At 38.8% G+C, this 19,888-nt stretch overlaps 1 protein-coding gene across 18 annotated transcripts in view; it reads right to left on the bottom strand.

Moving 5' to 3' along the window:
• MGA (MAX dimerization protein MGA) overlaps nt 1-19,888 on the bottom strand; it is a 157,559-nt gene that overhangs the window by 69,348 nt on the left and 68,323 nt on the right. The gene's annotated exons all lie outside the window — the stretch shown is intronic.

Raw genomic sequence — 19,888 nt, 5'->3', positions numbered from 1 at the left:
TGCTAATTCAGGGGACATGGGTTTGAGCCCTGGTCTGGGAGAATCCCACATGCCGCGGAGCAACTAGGCCTGTGAGCCACAACTACTGAGCCTGCGCGTCTGGAGCCTGTGCTCTGCAACAAGAGAGGCCCGCGCACTGCGATGAAGAGTTGCCCCCGCTTGCCACAACTAGAGAAAGCCCTCGCACAGAAACGAAGACCCAATACAGAAAATAATTAGTTAATTAATTAATTAACTCCTGCCCCCAACATCTTTAAAAAAAAAAATAATGTTATGACAACCAAGTAGTGTTTCCCAGGAATGCAAAACTGTTACAGCATTTCCAGCTCTCACTCCCACATAGCCCACACCCACGGTAAAAAAAAAAAAAAGAAAGAAAAAAATCAAATTAACTAACCACATTAACAAAATAAAGGGAGAAAAACAACATCTCAGCGGATACAAGAACAACCTTTGATTAATACAATTCAATACTCATTCTTAACCACACTTAGAAAATTAGGACTGGAAGGAAAGTTCTCAGTGTGACCTAAAGCCAACAGCATAATACCCATAAAGAAATACTGAACGACTTTCTCTAAGGTCAGGAGACACGAATCACCATTCTCAAAATTTAGTTTCAACACAGAACTACAAATCCAAACAGTGCAGTAAGGTTAGAAAGAGAGAGAATAATAATAAAGACTGTAAAGGGAGAAGTAAAACTAACTTTGTTCACAGACACCATAATTGTATATGTAGAAAATCCTAAACACTACAAATTAATAAGTGAATTAAATAAGCAAGGTCATCAAATACAAGATCAAGATACAAAAATCAACTGTATTTCTATGTACTATGGGAAGTTGGAAGCTTACACTACCAAAGATTATAGTGTCATCAAGACTGTATGGTGGGCTTCCCTGGTGGCGCAGTTGTTAGGAATCCACCTACCAATGCAGGGAACATGGGTTCGAGCCCTGGTCCAGGAAGATCCCACATGTCACGGAGCACCTAAGCCTATGGGCCACAAATACTGTGCCTGCGCTCTAGAGCCCACAAGCTACAACTACTGAGCCTGTGTGCCTAGAGCCTGTGCTCTGCAACAAGAGAAGCCACTGTACTGAAAAGCCCACGCACCGCAAGGAAGAGTAGCCCCCGCTCGCCACAACTAGAGAAAGCCCGCTCACAGCAATGAAGACCCACGGAAGCAAATAAATAAATAAATAAATGAATGAATGAATGAATGAATAAATAAATGGCTGCATGGTACTGGCAAAAAAATAGACCAAAAAATGGAACAAAAATAGTCCAAAAATAGACCCACCCATATATATATATATATATAATCACCTCATTTTCCAAGACACCAGTGCATCTTAATGGGAAAGTAAAGCCTTTTGAAAATGATGTTAGACCACATAAATATGTGCCTGGAAAAATATGAGCCTTGACCCCCAACTTCATGCCATACACAAAAAGTAAGCCGAGATGGGCTACATTTCCATGTGAAAGCTAAAACAGCTTCCCCCTTCCAAAAATGTCACTTAATTGGAGAAAATACCTATTTCCTTATCTTTCTTTTTAATGGCTTTATTGTGTAAGTTACATATATAAATCCCACAGTTTTAAGTGACAACTCAATTATTTTTACTAAATTTATAGTTCTACCATCACCACAATTCAGTTTTCCTTTACCTGTTTTTTTTGTCTGGCCGCAACGCATGGCTTGCGGAATCTTAGTTCCCTGATCGGGGATTGAACCCAGGTCCTCAGCAATGAAAGCACATAGCCCTAACCACTGGACCGCCAGGGAATTCCCTCCTTTACCTATTTTTAAAGGTTAGGCAAACCGGGGCTTCCCTGGTGGCGCAGTGGTTGAGAGTCCGCCTGCCAATGCAGGGGACATGGGTTTGTGCCCCGGTCTGGGAAGATCCCACATGCCGCGGAGCGGCTAGGCCCCTGAGCCATGGCCGCTGAGCCTGCGCGTCCGGAGCCTGTGCTCCGCAACAGGAGAGGCCACAACAGTGAAAGGCCCGTGTACCGCAAAAAAAAAAAAAAAAAAAAAGGTTAGGCAAACCAAGCCCTCTCATTTCCCTTTCCCTATTATCTCACTTTTTATGTATATTTATGTATAAATGTCATTCTCCATCAAGTAATTTAGAATTCACACTTAATGACAGTTCTTTCATTATCTTCGTATTTCACAGTGTGAACTTCTAAAATGCAGAAAATAATCTCTACCTTTTTCTCATTTAGCCATAAGACGAATTATGCTTACAATATAGCTGAGAACCTTGTGAAGCTAAATCTTGGCTGCTACCCAAATAACTGCTTTCACATCTTCCTGAGATATTAAACTTGCTAAATTACAAGTTATTTCCAAAGAATCTCTCTCTCCTTATCGTCCAATAAAAACTTTATACACAAAGCATGAATTTTTTTTCCTTGACAGGAAAATTTTGAAAACAATCCTGAAATTTTACACTTCTAAGAAGTCGCTATACAAAAAAATTAGGTGCAAGATTATCTAACCAAAAATATGGGCAAAACCACTGATTTGTACACATCAATTAATTTAAAGGATTACATTTTTGTTGGCATACCCAACCTATGCAACAAATAAGTATGACATAACAGTCACTGTGAAACACACTAAAAAAGTAAGAAAGTTGTCCCTTCTGTTCTTCAGTACTTGCCCCCTTACTAGCATTGAATTATCACAGGGATAAAAATTGGTTAACTTTTAATTTCTAATTCTCCTAGCAAACTCCTCTTGCCCAGTATTTATTTGGTGTCCTTTAAACACCTGAGGGGGGTGGAAATGAACTCATTCAAGCTGCCATTATTTATCTATGGACTGTAGCAGTATGCTGAACTGTACTGTAGCAGGGATTATCAAGATGCTCTGGGGGTGTATTGTATACCTTCCGGTTTTCTTCATTTCTGAATTGAATTTTCTTTTCTTGATGTTGGTCTCCTTCATATCACCTCAAGGTTTAGACTGTGAAGGAACAAGTATAATGGGGATAATAGTCTTGAAAGGAGACATACTGTACATAATCAGAAGGAAGAGGAAAGGACCTGCCCATTTTGATATTTTGCTATAGGTGGCCAGTTTGGTTTCTCATAGGGAAATCTGACCCACCTGTCATGTTGGCTCCTAAGGAACTGCTGTTGTAAGCGGCTCATCAAGAGTTGAACTTCATGTAGCATTTTTGGGAATATGGAAAAGGAAGAAAGCCACAGGACTGCCCATTCAGTCTTGGGAAGATCTGGATGATTCTACACAAGCAAAACTGACTTGAAATTTATGTATAGACACTTCTCTACCAATCCATCTTCAGCTGACTGAATGTTATCTAATAGCCCTTCTCCAAAGCAAGGGTGGAATGTTCTGGTTTCACCACAGATTTTCTACTCATTTCATTTTTGGAATCGGCTTGTAGATTCCAGGTCCCTTTTGTATATAACCTTTATTCTTTTGCTTTTTAAAAAATAATTTTGTTTCATATTTAAAGCCCTGTATTAGTCGATGATTCATGTTCAGCATTATTTGAACCATTTGCCATTACAGAAAGAGAAATACTTTATTTGTGTTTTAAATAAAGCTGGTGTAGGAAAAAAAAAAAAAAAAAAAAAAGCTTTAAGTGCTATGGATAAACAAACTCATTCAGGCAACATTTACTGAGTTCTGACAATGTGCCAGACACATTTTGGGGGGCACAGGGATTTACCAAAATAAATAAAGCACAGTCCCTACATTCAAGGAATTCACAGATCAATGCAGGAGACAAATAGACAATATAATGTTACTTAATTTAATAGATACTAAAATAAAGATATGTACAGGGACTTCCCTGGTGGCACAGTGGTTGAGAATCCGCCTGCCAGGGGCCTTCCCTGGTGGCGCACTGGTTAAGAATCCGCCTGAAAATGCAGGGGACACGGGTTTGATCCCTGGTCCGGGAAGATCCCACATGCTGCGGAGTAACTAAGCCCGTGTGCCACAACTACCGAGCCTGCACTCTAGAGCCCACGACCCACAACTGCCGAAGCCCACGCGCCTAGAGCCTGTGCTCCGCAACATAAGAAGCCACCACAATGAGAAGCCTGCACACCATAACAGAGTAGCCCCCCCCCGCTGCAACTAGAGAAAGCCCACATACAACAATGAAGACGCAATGCAGCCAAAAAAATAAATAAAATTAAATTATTAAAAAAAGAGAGAGACGTACAGATGCACATTAGAAAAAGCCATAGGGCTTCCCTGGTGGAGCAGTTTTTGAGAGTCCGCCTGCCGATGCAGGGGACATGGGTTCGTGCCCCGGTCCAGGAAGATCCCACATGCCACGGAGCGGCTGGGCCCATGAATCATGGCCGCTGAGCCTGCGCGTCTGGAGCCTGTGCTCCACAATGGGAGAGGCCACGACAGTGAGAGGCCCGTGCACCGCAAAAAAAAAAAAAAAAAGAAAAAGAAAAAGAAAAAGAAAAAGCCATAACGTAACGCCTTCCATGAAACTGGTAATTAGAGCAACAGAAAAAAGAAATCCACTGGAAAAGATAATGTAGAGTGGAAAACAAAAGAGCTCTTGGAAACTGAAATCGGACACCTGCAATAAATACATCAGTAAGTTAGAAGCTAAATCAAGGAAATCTCACATAATGTACAGCAAAAAGATAATGACAAGAAATAAAAGACTGATTATATAAGATAACCAATCCAGTAGATGGAACACCCAACTATCAAGTGTTTTTTTAGAAAAGAGAAAACAGGACTTCCCTGGTGGCGCAGTGGTTAAGAATATGCCTGCCAGTGCAGGGGACACAGGCTCAAGCCCTGGTCCAGGAAGATCCCACATGCTGTGGAGCGACTAAACCCGTGCACCACAACTACTGAGCCTGCACTCTCGAGCCCACATGACTTAAAAAAAAAAAAAGAAAAAAAAATTTAAATAAAAAGAGAAAATAGAAAAAAGAAAGTGAAAAAATTAACAGAGAAATAATACTTAAATGTTCCTAGGGCCAAAGAATATGAACTTCTTGTTTTGAAAAAACGTGTTTTCTCACAATGATGAGAACAACCATACCACGGCTCATCATTGTGAAATTTCGTAAGAGAGATCAACAAAAAAATCTTAAGAGCCTTCAAACCATCAGGAATCAAACTTCTCAACAGGAAACTGGAACCCGACAACACATTTTCAGCATGGAACTCTACACTCAACCAAAAAAATTATAAAAGTATGAGGGTATAATAAAGCTATTTTTCAACATGCAAGAAGAAAATTGTTGAGAGGGGTGAAGAAGGGGATTACTACCTTCCTCAGAAGTGAAACATTCTAAAATTCTATGTCCCATACATCCTTTCTGAAAAAATTACTGAAAATGTACTTGAAAAATGCAAATTAAAACCAGAATGGGGCTTCCCTGGTGGCGCAGTGGTTGAGAGTCCGCCTGCCGATGCAGGCGACACGGGTTCATGCCCCGGTCCAGGAGGATCCCACGTGCTGCACAGCAGCTAGGCTCATGAGCTGTGGCCGCTGAGCCTGCGAGTCTGGAGCCTGTGCTCCGCAACGGGAGGGGCCACGACAGTGAGAGGCCTGCGTAACGCAAAAAAAAAAAAAAAAAAAAAAAAAAACCAGAATGATCCCATTTTCACCACTTCTATTTAACACAGTACTGAAAACTGTAACTAAAGCAATCAGGTAAGAAAAAAATAGTATCAATTCAAATTGGAAAGGAAAAAATAAAGGTCTCTCTGTCACAGATGACATGATCTTATATGTAGGAAACTCTAAATAATACACACACACACACACAAACACACACAGAGTCAGTTAATAAATTCAGCAAAGCTGCACGATACAAAATCAATATAAAGGATCAGCTGTATTTCCATACACTGTGCAATACACAATACGAAATAGCAATATCCTTTTCAAAAACAAAACAAGGATGAAACAACTGGTTCTTTGAAAAGATAAAATTGACAAACCCTTTACCCAAACTCATCAATAAAAAAAAGAGGACCCAAAAATATCAAAAATTAAAAAAAAGAAGTAACACCGACACCACAGAAACATAAATGATTATAAAGAGATTACATCACAGAATTATATGCCAATAAAATGGGCAACCTAGAGGAACTGGATAAATTCCTAGAAATAATCACCTAGTACAATCTCCCAAGACTGAATCAGGAAGAAATACAAAATATAAACAGGCCAATTACAGTAAGTTCCCTACATACGAACCTTCAAGTTACGAACTTTCAAAGACGCGAACGTGCATTCCATCACCGTCAGGTGTGAGTGAAATTGTAGCTTGCCCTCCACCTCCTATTGCTGAAGATCCTTCAGCTCTACTATATCCCACCTCCCCTCCCTCCTCTAGTCAGTAACTCTTCTTGCCTGTTCACTTGATGCCAGCCCCTGTACACCAGCTGTTGTACTATACTGCTGTACTTTTCAAGGTACTGGACAGTAAGACTAAAAATGTTATCTTTATTTTTTGTGTTTGCTTGTTCTTTATGTATTATTTGTGTGACAAGTATTATAAAACTATTACAGTACAGTACTATATAGCCAATTGTGTTAGTCGGGTACCTAGACTAACTTCGTTGGACTTACGAACAAACTGAATGTACGAACACACTCTCAGAACAGAACTCATTCATATGTAGGGGACATACTGTACAAATAATAAAATTGAAACAGTAATTTAAAAGACTCCCAAGAAACAAAAGTCCAGGACCAGATGGCTTCAAAGGTGAATTCTACCAAACATTTAGACAATTAACACCTATTCTTCTCAAAATATTCCAAAACATCGAAGAGGAAAGAATGCTTCCAAACTTCTATTAGGTCAGCATCACCCTGATACCAAAATCAAAGACCTCACCCCCTCGCAAAAACAATTACAGGCCAACGTCACTGATGAACATAAATGTTAAAACCCTCAACAAAATATAAGCAAAACACATTCAACAATGCATTAAAAGGATCATAGGGACTTCCCTGGTAGCCCAGTGGTTAAGACTCAGTGCTCCCAATGCAGGAGGCCCAGGTTCGATCCCTGGTCAGGGAACTGGATCCCGCATGCTGCAACTAACAGCCCGCATGCCGCAATTAAAAGATACTTCATGCCACAACTAAAGATCCCTCCTGCCAAAACTAAGATCCAGCTCAGCCAAATAAATAAGTAAATACAAAAGGATCACAAACCTTGATAAAGTGGGTTTAACCCAGCAATGCAAAGATGGTTCAATATCTGCAAATCAATCTGGTAATGGTAATACCACATTAACAAGTTGAAGAATAAAAATCATGTCATCTCAATAAATGCAGAAAAAGCTTTTGACAAAATTCAGAATCCATTTATGATAAAAACTATCAACAAAGTAGGTACAGAGGGAACATACCTTAACATAATAAAGATCATACAACAAACATATAGCCAACACCATACTCAATAGCGAAAAGCTGAAAGCACTGCCTCTAAGATCAGGAACAAGACAAGATGACCACTCTCACCCCTTTTATTCAACATAATATTGGAAATCCTAACAATCAGACAAAAAAAAGAAATAAAAAGAATCCAAATTGGAAAGGAAGAAGTAAAACTGTCACTGTTTTCAGGTGACATACTATTGCCATATATAGAAAATTCTAAAGACGCCACCAAAAAACTATTAGAACAAATAAATGACTCTGTAAAGTTTCAGGATACAAAATTAAAACACAGAGATCTGTTGCATTTCTATACACTAACAACAAGCTATCACGAAGAGAAACTAAGGAATGAATCTCATTTACAACTGCATCAGAAAGAAATAAAATACCTAGAAATATATCTAACTAAGGAGGTAAAAGACTTGTATATAGAAAACTGTAAGACAGTGATGAAAAGAACTGAGACAACACCAACAGATGAAAAGATATACCATGCTCACAGACTGTTAAAATGACTGTACTACCTAAGGCAATCTACAGATTGAGTGCAATCCCTATCAAAACACCAATGGCATTTTTCATAGAACCAGAAAAAATTACTCTAAATTTGTATGAAAACCCGAAAGACCCCACAGAGCCAAAACAATATTGAGAAACAAGAACTGGAGGTACCATGATCACTGATTTCAAACTATACTACAAAGCTATAGTCATCAAAACAGTAAGGTACTTGCACAAAAGTAGACACAGATCAATGGAACAGATTAGAGAGCCCAGAAATGAACCCACACTTACATGGACATTTAATCTACAACACAGGAGGCAAGAATATACAATGGGGAAAAGACAGCCTTTTCAATAAGTGGTGTTGAAAAAACCAGACAACTACAAGCAAAAGAATCAAACTGGACTATTTTCTCACACAATATACAAAAGTAAACTCAAAGTGGATTAAAGACTTAAAGGTAAGACCTGAAATCATAAAACTCCTAGAAGAAAACACAGGCAGTGTTAGCAATATTTTACCTCAAGTCTTAGCAATATTTTTTTGGATATGTCTCCTGGGGCAAGGCAAACAAAAGCAAAAACAGACAAATCGGACTACATCAAACTAAAAAGCTGGGCTTCCCTGTTGGCGCAGTGGTTGAGAGTCTGCCTGCCGATGCAGGGGACACGGGTTCGTGCCCCAGTCCAGGAAGACCCTACATGCCGCGGAGCGGCTGGGCCCGTGAGCCATGGCCGCTGAGCCTGCGTGTCTGGAGCCTGTGCTCCGCAACGGGAGAGGCCACAGCAGTGAGAGGCCCGCGTACGGCAAAAAAAAAAAAAAAGAAGAAGAAAACTAAAAAGGTTTTTGCACAGCTTTTGCACCATCAACAAATGAAAAGGCTGCCTACTGAATGAGAGAAGATATTCGCAAACAATTCAACAAATGGCTAATATCCAAAATATACAAAAATTCATTTAACTCAACATCAAAAACAACAAGCAATCCAATCACAAAATGGACAGAGGACCTAAATAGACATCTCTCCAAAGAAGACATACAAATGGGCAACAGGTACATGAAAAGATGCTCAACATCACTCATCATCAAGGAAATGCAAGTCAAATCCACAATGAGCTATCACCTCATACCTGTCAAAATGGATATTATCAAAAAGACAATAGATAACAAGTGCTGGAGAGAATGTGGAGAAAAGGAAACCCTCAGGTACTGCTGGTGAGTATGTAAAACGGTGCAGCCGCTATGGAAAACAGTATGGAGGTTCCTCATGAATTTAAAGATAAAACTGCCATAGAAATTGCCAAGCAATTCCACTTCCGGGTATTTTTCCAAAGAAAACAAGAACACTAATTTACATATGCACCCCTATGTTCATAGCAGCATTATTCACAATGATCAAGATATGGAAGCAACCTAAGTGTCTATAAATAGGTAAATGGATAAAGAAGATAACAGATAGATGAATATTAGCCACAAAACAATAATGAAATTTTGCCATTTGCAACAACATGGATGGACCTAGAGGATATTGCACTAAGTGAAATAAGTCAGACTAAAAAGACAAATACTGCATGATTTCACTTATATGTGGAATCTAAAAAACAAGTGAACAGGGCTTCCCTGGTGGCGCAGTGGTTGACAGCCCGCCTGCCGATGCAGGGGACACGGGTTCATGCCCCGGTCCGGGAAGATCCCATATGCCGCGGAGCGGCTGGGCCCGTGAGCCATGGCCGCTGAGCCTGCGCGTCCGGAGCCTGTGCTCCGCAACAGGAGAGGCCACAACAGTGAGAGGCCCACGTACTGCCAAAAATATATATATATATTAAAAAAAAAGTGAATAAACGTAACAAAACAAAAACAGAGTCACAGATCTAGAGAAGAAACAGATGGTTACCAGAGGAGGGGAGAGTGGGGGGAATGAATGAAATAAGTGAGGGAAATGAAAAGAGGTACAAATTTCCAGTTACAAAATAAATGAGTCACAGGGATGAAATGTACAGTGCAGGAAATACAGCCAATAATAATGTAATATCTTTGCATACTGACAGATGGTAACTAGATTTATAGTGATAATCACTTTGTAATGTATAGAAATATCAAATCACCCTATGCTACGCGCCAGAACGAACATATTGTTGTAGGTCTATTATACTTCAAAACAAACTCAGAAAGAAATCAGATTTGTCGTTACTGGAGGCGGGGGAATGGGAAATTGGATGATGGTGGTGAAAAGGTATAACTTCCAGTTAGAAAATAATTAAGCACTGGACTTATAATGTACAACATGATTAATAATTAACACTGCTGTATGTTACACATTAAAGTTACTCTGAGGGTAAATCCTAAGAGTTCTCATCACAACACCTGCCTCAAAATAATCTCAGCTCCCAAATCAAGCTTGCATTATAGAAGACAAAGTTTGCATATAGCTAAATACCACTTTCAGACATGATGATAATGCTGCTTCTTGGAGCATGCATATCAAGTTGGTTTTTTCCCTTCAGTAACAAAGATACTGATGCACTCATAAATCTGAACCATTTTCTTGACTCATTAAGATCAGAAGCTTATAATACCACATGTAACACCAAAAGCCACTGTCTATAACAAAGAAATACACATGACTCTTTCAACTAACAAACTCCTCACCCTGGCCTCCAAAGTAATTTTAAAAGTAAATCCTCTATCATCCAAGGATAGATTAAACTGCTTTTGGATAATGAGGGTAAAAATACTGGTGTTGCCAAAAAATTCCTAGAAGAGAACACAGGCAAAACATTCTCTGACATAAATCATACCAATGTTTTCTTAGGTCAGTCTCCCAAGGCAATAGAAATAAAAGCAAAAATAAACAAATGGGACGTAATCAAACTTAAAAGCTTTTGTACAACAAAGGAAACCATAAACAAAACAAAGAGACAACCTATGGACTGGGAGAAAATATTTGCAAATGATGTGACCAACAAGGACTTAATCTCCAAAATACACAAACAGCTCACACAACTCAATAACAAAAACAAACAACCCAATTGAAAAACGGACAAAAGACCTAAATAGAACTTTCTCCGAAGAAAATATACAGATGGCCAACAGGGACATGAAAAGATGCTCAACACCACTAATTATTAGAGAAATGCAAATCAAAACCACAATGAGGTTATCACCTCACACCAGTCAGAAAGGCCATCATTAAAAATCTACAAATAACAAATGCTGGAGAGGGTGTGGAGAAAAGGAAACCCTCCTACACTGTTAGTGGGAACGTAAATTAGTGCAGCCACTATGGAAAACAATATGGAGGTTCCTCAACAAACTAAAAATAGAATTGTCATAGGATCCAGCAATCCCACTCCTGGGCATCTATCTGGACAAAACTATAATTCAAAAAGATACATGCACCCCATGTTCACAGCAGCACTATTCACAACAGCCAGGACATGGAAACAATCTAAATGTCCATCGACAGATGACTAGATAAAGAAAATGTGGTACATATAATATATAATGGAATACTACTCAGCCATAAAAAAGGAATGAAATAATGCCATTTGCAGCAACATGGATGCAACCAGAGATTATCATACTAAGTGAAGTAAGTCAGAAAGAGAAAGACAAATACCATATGATATCACATATGTGGAATCTAAAATATAACACAAATGAACTTACCCACAAAACAGAAACAGATTCACAGACATAGAAAACAGACTTGTGGTTGCCAAGGGGGAAAGAAGAAGGGGAGGGATGGATTGGGAGTTTGGGAGTAGCACATGCAACTATTATGTACAGAATGGATAAACAACAAGGTCCCACTGGATAGCAGTGTATATTCAATGTCCTGTGATAAACCATAATGGAAAAGAATATGAAAAAGAATGTACATATATGTCTAACTGAATCACTTTGCTGTACAATAAAAATTAAACACTAAATCAACTACCCTTCAATAAAATCAATTCAAAAAAATACTGGTGTTGAAGTGTTTCGATTTTTTTAAATTGTACTGGGTAATCAAGATGATTACACACTGGGTGGCATCCTCCAGTTGCAACTGCCAAAAAAAAAAAAAAAAAGCCACAGTGAAAAGCATAAACTGAAAACCACTTACCCCCTTGACAGAATAAAAGAAAAACCTGTTCACTGCTTGAGTAACACACACTCCACCTGTCAACAACCCTTAGAAAATAGCAAAGCACTAACTTGCTCATAAACAAGTCGGGGAACTCATCAATGTGGGGATTCCAAACTCAAAGAATTAGTAGCTGTTAATGGGATATGAATTAAGTGAGAAAAGGAAGGTAAAAGAAAAGTAATGGGCTGGGATATGCTTCTGCCGAACTTGGGTTTTAACATTCAAATAAGGCAAGTTTCCAACTGCACATGTAAGGAGTTTAGAAATACCCACTATGTTCTAACAAGTGAAAAGTTAAACGGGCTGAAAAATCAACAACTCTTTTGAATCCATAAGAGACGGTGAGGAGACTTCCCTGGTGGTCCAGGGGTTAAAAATCCACCTTCCAATGCAGGGGACATGGGTTCCATCCCTGGTCAGGGAACTAAGATCCCACATGCTGCAGGGAAACTAAGCCTGTGCACCGCAACAAAGAGCCCACATGCCGCAACTAAGAACCGACACGGCCAAATAAATAAATATTTTTTGAAAAGAAACAAGCCAGGTTTCACACAGGCTTCTCTATTAAAAAAAAAAAAAGGAGAGAGAAAGAGAGACAGTGAGAGTACAGTGTAAACTGCTGAAAACAGTCAGGTGGATACAGGGGATCATGGTTGGAGCAGTAACTGACAATGGAAACCACCTTGGGAACCAGTGCCAGGGTAGAAAAACCTGAACTGTAACTGGAGTTGCTGGAGGCTCAATGTAGATAAGCCTGAGTTTAAAACTCCAGGGGTACCCAGTTATAGGGGTGCTCCCACATTTCTGTAAGTTTTCCACCAGGAGCTAGACTAAGTTCTCACAGTAAATATTCCCTCGTGAGAAAAATCCTGGGCCAGGGGGTCAGTCGCTGTTACTTTTAACAAAAAAGCCTAACCTCTGAAAAAATTAGTTAACCAGAGTCTAACTTGGTGGGTTTTATCAGAGCCTAACTGACCTGGGGAAAGGAAATATCCAAATCCAGCCTACTCTAGCCAATCCTGTCCAACTTAAGGGGGCAAGAAGGAATATGAGAAGTACCTGTGAAGTTCACAGTCCAGAGGCACAGACTCATTAAAAAACTGAGACCTAACCACAGGACTAAAGAACACTTCACTTCCCTTTCCCTCACATCCATGCCTTACCACATTAATAAAGGCCTATTTACAGCACTTCCTTTTACCTAACACATCATGTCCAACTATCAAGAGAACATTACAAAGCATACTAAGAGGCAAAAAAAACACAATTTGAAGACAGAGCAATCATCAAAATTATCATACTGGGATGCTGAAATTACCAGACTGGGAATTTATAACTATGATTAACATACTAAGGATTCTAATAAATAAAGAGACAACATGCAAGAACAGATGTGCAATGTAAGCAGAGAAATGAAAATCCTAAGAAAAACAAAAAGAGACACTAAAGATCAAAAACATGGTAAAAGAAATGAAGAATGCCTTTGATAGGCTTATTAGTAGACTAGACACGGCTGAGGAAACAATTTGAGCTTAAAGATATAGCAACAGAAACCTCCAAAACTGAAAAGGAAAGAAAACAAAGGCTGAAAAGAACAGAATATCCAAGGACTCTGGGACAACTACAAAAGATGCAACATACACATAATGTGAGTATCAGAAGAAGAGAGGAACAGAAGAAATATTTAAAACAATGATGACTGAGATTTCCCCAAATTAACGTCAGACGTCAAACAACAGAACCAGAAGCTCACAGAACACCAAGAAGGATAACTACCAAAAGACTATATGTAGTGATGCCATTTTTAAACTACAGAAAATCAAAGATAAAGAAAATATACTAAAAGAAGCCAGAGGAAAAAGACACCTTACCTACAGAGGAACAAAGATAAGAATTCTATCCAACTTCTCCTCAGAAACCACAGAATCAAAAAGAGTGAAATATTATAAGTATTCAGAGAGTAAAACACCAACCTAGAATTCTGTACCCTGTAAAATTAAAGGAGAAATAAAGACTTTCACAAACAAAAATTAACAGAATTTGTTGCCAGTTGATCTGACTTGCAAGAAATATTAAAAGAAGTTCTTCAGACAAATGTAAAATAACACAGGTCAAACTCAGATCTCCATAAAGAACAAGGAAGAAGTAAGTGAATGTAAAATAAAAACTTTCTTTTGTTGTTCTTAGTTGATCTAACAGGTAACAATTTGTTCAAAATAATAATAGCAACAATGTGTTTGATTACTTACATATATAACACATATATATATACTTATACATAAGTGAAATTAATGATGGCAGTGATACAAAGAACAGGAGAGAGGATTTACAAACTACCTGTGAAGCAATATAGTGTTATCTGAAAATGGACTTGGGTTAAGTTGTAAATGTATATTCAAACCCTAGAGTAACCACTAAAAAGAGTTAAAGTATAACTGATATGCTAAAAAAAGAAAGAAAACCAAATCATATAAAACGCTCAACTAAAACCACAAAAGGCAAATAAAGAATGGAAAATAAAAATAGAAACAAAGAACAAGGACAAAAGAAAAGATGTAACAAATATGGTAGATATTAACCCAACTATTTCAATAATCACTTTGAATGTCAACAGTCTAAATGCACCAGTCAGAATGGATCAAAAAACAAGACCCAGGGCTTCCCTGGTGGCGCAGTGGTTAAGAATCCACCTGCCAATGCAGGGGACACGGGTTCGACCCCTGGTCAGGAAAGATCCCACATGCCGCGGAGCAACTAAGCCCGTGCGCCACAACTACTGAGCCTGCGCTCTGGAGCCCACAAGCCACAACTACTGAGCCCGTGTGCCACAACTACTGAAGCCCAAGCGCCTAGAGCCCGTGCTCTGCAAAGAGAAGCCACTGCAATGAGAAGCCCACGCACTGCAACGAAGAGCAGCCCCCGCTTGCTGTAACTAGAGAAAGCCCGCGCACAGCAACGAAGACCCAACACAGCCAAAAATAAATACAATAAATTAATTTTGAAAAAAAGACCCAATTACATATTTTCTGTAAAACCCACTTTAAATATAAAGACACATAAAAATTAAAAGTAAATGGATAGGGCTTCCCTGGTGGCGCAGTAGTTGAGAGTCCGCCTGCCGATGCACGGGACATGGGTTTGTGTCCCGGTCCGGGAAGATCCCACATGCCGCGGAGCGGCTGGGCCCGTGAGCCATGGCCACTGAGCCTGCGCGTTCGGAGCCTGTGCTCCGCAACGGGAGAGGCCACAAGAGTGAGAGGCCTGCGTACCGCAAAATAAATAAATAAATAAATAAATGGATAGAGAAAAATATATCATGTTAACACTAATCAAAAGAAAGCAGGAGTAGTTATTTTAATTTCAGAGAGAATAGACTTAAAAGTAATGAAAGTTATCAGGGATAATGAAGGATATTACATAATGATAAAGGGTGATTCCTCCAAGAAGACATAACAATCCTTAACGTATATATGCCCCAAAACAGAGTATCAACCTACATGAGGCAAAAACTAAAAGAAATCCAAGGAGAAACAGATGAATCTACTATTAGAGACTGAAACACATCAGAAATGGACAGATCCAGCAGGCAGAAAGTCAGTAAGGACATAATGGAATTCAGTTAAGCCATCAATTAACTAGATATAATTGACATGTATAGACTACTTCAACAACAGCAGAATACACATTCTTCTCAAGTTAACATGGAACATTCACCAAGCTAAACCACATTCTGGACCATAAAACACATCTTAAAAAACTTAAAAGACTATAATGGGGGCTTCCCTGGTGGCGCAGTGGTTGAGAGTCCGCCTGCCGATGCAGGGGACGTGGGTTCATGCCCCAGTCTGGGAAAATCCCACATGCCGCGGAGCGGCTGGGCCCGTGAGCCATGGCCGCTGAGCCTGCGCGTCCGGAGCCTGTGCTCCGCAATGGGAGAGGCCACAACAGTGAGAGGCCCGTGTACCACAAAAAAAAAAAAAAAAGACTATAATGTAATTAAACTAGAAATCACTGACAGAAAAATAACAAAAATCCCAAAGTAACTGATTAAATAACACACTTCTAAATAACACGTGGGTCAAAGAAAAAATCTCGAGAGAAATTTTTAAATATTCTGAACTAAGTGAAAATATAAATACAACTTATCAAAATTTGTGGGACACAGAGAAAGCAGTGCTTACAAAGAAACATAGCACTGAATGCATATATTAGAAAAGAAAGAAGATCTAAAATCAATAATCTAAGTTTCCACCTTAGGAAATTAGAAAAAAAGGAGCAAATTAAATCCAACGTGAGAAGCAGAAAAGAAATAAGAATCAGGGCAGAAATCAATTAAATTGAAAACAGAAAAATCAGTAGATAAAAATCAATAAAACCAAAAGCTGATTTTTTTAACTTTTTATTGATCTTTTCAGAGATTAATAAAAAAAGTTAATAAGCCTCTAGCCAGGCTAAGGAAAAAAGAAAGAAGACACAAATTACTATTATCAGAAATAAAAAGAGGAGGGACTTCCTTGGTGGCACAGCAGTTAAAAATCCACCTTCCAATGCAGGGGACGTGGGTTCGATCCCTTGTCAGGGAACTAGATCCCACATGCATAGCGCAACTAAGAGTGCATGCCACAACTAAGGAGACCACCAGCCGCAACTAAGACCTGATGCAACCAAAATAAATAATAAATTAAATTTAAAAAAAGAAAAAGAGGGACACCACTACAGATCCCATGGACATCAAAAGGATAATAAAGGAATATATGAATAATTTTATGCCAACAAATGATACCCTAGATGAAATGAGCCATTTCCTTGAAAAACACAATCTTGCAAAGCTCACACAAGAGACAATCAAAATAGGCCTATATTTATTTAAGAAATTGAATCAATAAGGTTCCAAAACAGAAAGCACCAGGCCCAGATGGGTTCACTGGTAAAATTTCCCAAACATATGAGAAAGAAATGATACCAATTCTCTACAATCTCTTTCAAAAGATGGAGTAGTGGCAATACTTCCTCACTCCTTCTATGAAGCCAGCATAACCCCAATCCCAAAACCAGACAAAGACATTACAAGACAACTACAAACCATTTTCCTCAAGAACATAAATGCAAAAATCCTCAAAATAAGAGCAAATCAAATAAAGCATATAAAAAGAATTATACACCATGACCACGCAGGAGTCATCCCAGGTATACGAGACTGGTTCATTCAAAAGTCAATTAACATAATCCATCACATCAATAAACCAGAAAAGAAAAAAAGAGTCACATGATATCAACAGATTCAGAAGAAAAGCATCTGACAATATGCAACACCCATCCATGATAAAAACTCTCAGTAAATTAGCAATAGAAGGGAACTTCCTCAACTTAATCAAGAATATCTACAAAGGGGAACTAAGATCCCGCATACGGCAAGGCACAGCCAAAAAAAAGAATATCTACAAAAACCCTAAAACAAACGTCATACTTAATGGTGAGAAACTAGAAACTTTCCCACTAAGATCAGAAACAAGGCAAGGATGTCGCCTCTCATCACTCCTTTTCAGCATCATACTGGAAGTCCTAGTGAATGCAATAGGACAAGAAGAGGAAATAAAGGAATACAGATTTGAGAGAAAGAAAGCTGTCTTGTTCATGAATGAAATGATTGTCTAGGTAGAAAATCCAAAAGAATCTCCAAAAAACTTCTGGAACTAATAAGTGATTATAGCAAGGTTGCAGAATACAAGGATAAAGTACTAAAGTCAGTTGCTTCCCTATATATCAACAGAGAACAAGTGGAATTTGAAGTTAGAAAAACAATACCATTTACATTATCACCCCCAAATAGTGAAATACTGAGGTATAAATCTAATGTGTGCAAGATCACTATGGGGAAAATGACAATACTCTGATGAAAAAAATTAAAGAACTAAATAAATGGAGAGATAGTCAGTGTTCATGAATAGGAAGAGTCAATACAGTTAAGATGTCAGTTCTTCCCAACTTGATCTATAGATTCAATGCAACCAAAATCAAAATCCCAGCAAGTCATTTTATGGATATTGATGAACTGATTCTCAAGTCTACATAGAGAAGAAAAAGACCCAGAATAGCCAATACAATATTGAAGGAGAACAAAGTTGGAGGGCTAACACTACCCAGGTTCAAGACTTACTTACAAAGCTACAGTAATCAAATCAGTGTAGTACTGGTGAAAGAACAAATAGGTCAATGGAACAGACTAGAGAGCCCACAAATAGACTCACATAAATAGAGTCAACTGATCTTTGACAAAGGAGCAAGGACAGTACAATGGAGCAAAGAGAGTCTTCTCAACAAATGGTGCTGGAACAGCAGGACATCCACATGCAAAGAAATGAATCTAGATGCAGACCTTCCAACTTTCACATAAATTAATAGAAAATGGATCATAAACCAAAATGTAAAACACAGAACTACAAGGATCCTAAAAGATAACCTAAGAGAAAACCTACATGACCTTAAATATGGCAATGACTTTTTAGATATGAAATCAAAGGCATGATCCATGATGGAAATCATTGATAGGCTGAACTTCATTAAAATAATAAACTGCTTTGTGAAAGACAACGACAAGAGAATGAGAAGACAGACCACAGACTAGGAGAAAATTTTTGCAAAAGACATGTTATCCAAAATATACAAGGAACTGGGACTTCCCTGGTGGTCCTAAGAATCCACCTTCCAATGCAGGGGACTCGGGTTCAATCCCTGGTTGGGGAACTAAGATCCCACATGCCACGGGGCAACTAAGCCTGCACACCGCAACTACTGAGCCCACGCACTCTGCAGCCCGTGTGCCACAAGTAGAGAGAAGCCCGCGCACTGCAACAAGGATTCCGCGTGCCACAACTAAGACCCAAGGCAGCCCCCCCACCAAAAAATCAAAATATATAAGGAACTCTTAAGAAAACAGTAAAACAATCTGATTAGAAAATGGGCCATAGACCCTAAAAGACACCAAAGATGACATACAGATGGCAAATAAGCATATAAAAAAATGCACCACATCGTGTCATCAGGGAAAGGCAAATTTAAACAAGATATTACTACTACACACTTATTAGAAAGGCCAAAATCCAGAAAACTGACAACACCAAGTGCTGACGAGGATGCAGAGCAACAAGAACTCTCATTTCTGCAAAATGGTACAGCCACTTTGGAAGAGCTTGGCAGTTTCTTATAAATCTAACACTACTGTTACCATATGATCTAGCAACCATGCTCTTTGGTATATACCCAAATGAACTGAAGACTTGGACATGGATGTTCGTGGCAGCTTTATTCATAATTGCCAAAACTGGGAAGCACCCAAGATGTCCTTCAGGAGGTGAATGAATAAATGAACTGGTACAACCAAACAAGGAAATATTATTCAGCACTGAAAAAAAATGTGCTATCAAGCCATGAATAGACATGAGGAAACATATACATATTACTAAGTGAAAGAAGCCAATTTGAGAAGGCTACATACTGTATAATTCCAACTATATGAAATTCTGGACAAGGCAAAGCAGTGAGATAATAAAAAGGTAAAAGGTTGCCAGATGTGAAGGGGAAGGGGAATTAACAAGTGGAGAATAGAGGATTTCTAGGACAATGAAAATACTCTGTATGATACTATGAGGGTGGATACATGTCATTACATATTTGTCCAAACCCACAGAATGTATATCACCAACAATGAACCCTTATGTAATCTACAGACTTTGGGTGATTATGATGCTTGGGTGATTATGATGCATCAATATAGGTTCATCAATTAACACAAATGTACCACTCTGGTGGGGAATGTTG

This window comes from Mesoplodon densirostris, chromosome 4 (assembly GCF_025265405.1).
Source record: "Mesoplodon densirostris isolate mMesDen1 chromosome 4, mMesDen1 primary haplotype, whole genome shotgun sequence".
NCBI classification, from domain to species: Eukaryota; Metazoa; Chordata; class Mammalia; order Artiodactyla; family Ziphiidae; genus Mesoplodon; species Mesoplodon densirostris.
The sequence above is the reverse complement of the archived record's forward strand: the minus strand, read 5'-3'. Positions and strand labels throughout refer to the sequence as shown.